Source organism: Pinus tabuliformis, chromosome 4_2, assembly GCF_031772625.1.
Source record: "Pinus tabuliformis cultivar Carrire ecotype Pingquan chromosome 4_2, CPIR1, whole genome shotgun sequence".
NCBI lineage: Eukaryota > Viridiplantae > Streptophyta > Pinopsida > Pinales > Pinaceae > Pinus > Pinus tabuliformis.
The window spans coordinates 482,859,049-482,861,394 of record NC_142304.1 but is presented as its reverse complement, the minus strand read 5'-3'; positions in this window follow the sequence as shown (position 1 = coordinate 482,861,394).

Here is a 2,346-nt window from a genome sequence, read left to right as displayed (position 1 = left end):
GATGCAAAGAAAAAAATGATGAAATCACTGTCAAACCTAGGACTTGTGAGGACTGGTGTATTTGTCAAAGCTCTTTTGATGTCCTCAAAGGCTCGTTTGGCTTCCATGGTCCACTTGACTTTAGAATCTTTCTTCAACATATTGTTTAATAGTCTTATGAGCTCGGCCAAATTAGGAATGAATCTTCTCAGAAAGTTAATCTTCCCTAGAAAGCCTTGTAGTTCTTTGATGTTTCTCGGGTGAGGCACTTGAAGGATATCTTGAATTCTGTCCGGGTCGATCCTAATGCCATCTTTTGAGATGATATGACCTAGGAGCTTGCCCTCCTCTAGGCCAAACAGTGATTTCTTTGGATTCAAAGATATGCCATATTTTATACAAATTAGAAACACTTGCCTTAAATGTTCTAAGTGTTCTTGGTATGATTTTGAAAAGGTAGTGAGATCATCAAGGTAGACTACTAAGAAATCATGAATTTCTTTGGAAAAGGCTATGTCCATTGCTCTTTGAAAAGTAGCCCTTGCATTTTTGAGTCCGAAAGGCATTTTCAAATATTTAAAAGTTCCCCAAGGAGTTGTAAAGGCAGTTTTTTCTTGGTCATCCGGGTGTACTAAAATCTAATTGAATCCCGAGAACCCATCTAACATTGAAATCCTAGAGGCTCCCACTACCCTTTGTAGGATATGATCCATTTTTGGTAAGGTGTAATGGTCTTTGAGAGAGACTTTGTTCAAGTTTCTTAGGTCAACACACACTCTAATTTCTCCCGTTTTCTTCCTAGTAGGCACTAGATTTGAGATCCACTCTGAGAACCTGATTGGAGCAATGATTCCTACTTCATACATACGTTTAACTTCTTTTTCAATCAGGGGAAGGAGGACAGGATTCACTCTCCTAAGCTTTTGTTTAAAAGACTTTTGATTCTCTTTCAAAGGTATAGTGTGTTGGATGACTGAAGTATCATAGGACTTGAGGTCCTCATAACTCCAGGAAAAGATATCTTGGAACTCTTTGAACAATTCAATGTATTTCAACTTTTGATTAGTGGGTAATGCCTTGGATAGTTTTACCATTTTGGGATTTTGTGTGGTTCCAATGTTGCAGTCCTCAATTTCAGCATTTAGTGGTTTCATTTTTGGCTTCCTTGAGATATCATTTGAATCGAATAAATCCTCCAAAGGGGTTAAACCTATGGGAAGAAAATTGTCTTTTAGATCAATTACTTCAGCTTCTGCTTCAGCTATTTCATCAAAATCTGTTTGATTCAGCTCATGTACATTGCTGTGATCAAAAGTAGTTGGATGTAGCATTAGATTTGCTGTTTCAGCTGATATGTTTTGTTCAGTTTTGTGCTTTTTTTGTTGGTCATCCACAGTGCTTGTATCAATGTTCATGTTGGAGAATTCCTCTTTCAAAGTGAGGAAGTTATTTATCTATGTATCATTTTCAAAGATCTGCCAATTTTTAACATTATCAGGGACAACAGGTCTATGTTTGATTTCGGCAGTGAAATGGTGGTTGGGTTCTAAAGGTAGCTTGCAAGTGCTGGCAAAGGTTGCCAAGCTATGTGCATGTAGATTGAGCTTTCTAGAAATTTTAGTTAATTGAGATTCTGAGAAGGTGTCAAGTATTTGAATGGCTGCCCCTTTGTAAGTCCTTAACCTAAGATCATTTGTGACAAAATTTCCCTTCATCTGCTGTATGATCAGATCTGAATCCCCTAAAATTGAGACTTTGGTTGCACCTAGGTTTTTGATGAGTTTGAGACCTAACAAGAGGGCTTCATATTCGGCCATATTTTTTGTGCATCTGAAGTTTAACCTATATGCATGATGTTCAGCCTGGTCATTTTGCATGTTGTGAATCCAAACCCCTGCCCCTGCTCCTAATTTGTTTACAGATCCATCAAACTCTAAATACCATAAGGTTTCATGATCAAGGTTTGCATTGAGAGTTTTAGAACGTTGCACCATGGGTAGATTGGGTTCTTGTAAGACATTTGATGTATCATTCTCCTTTGTTGTATCAATCATGTCAATTTTTTATTTTATTTTGAGCAGCAGATTGTTCATTCAAACCCTTTGTCTGTGCTGCTACTAGTAATTTGGCATCAGTTTTGGTACACATATCAGCATTATATAAGATGAATGAGTCCATATCAGAATGTATTGAGTAGATGGGGAAGTTTTGGGGCTTTTCTTGACTACTAACAACGTACTTCATCAGTGTTTCACGGTATAATCTCTTTGGTTGCCCAAAGACTGAAATAGTGGCATAGAGCATGTCTAGTTGCAAGGATCCTTGGAGTTTGGCCCCCCATGATCTGGATAAAAGCATACCATATTT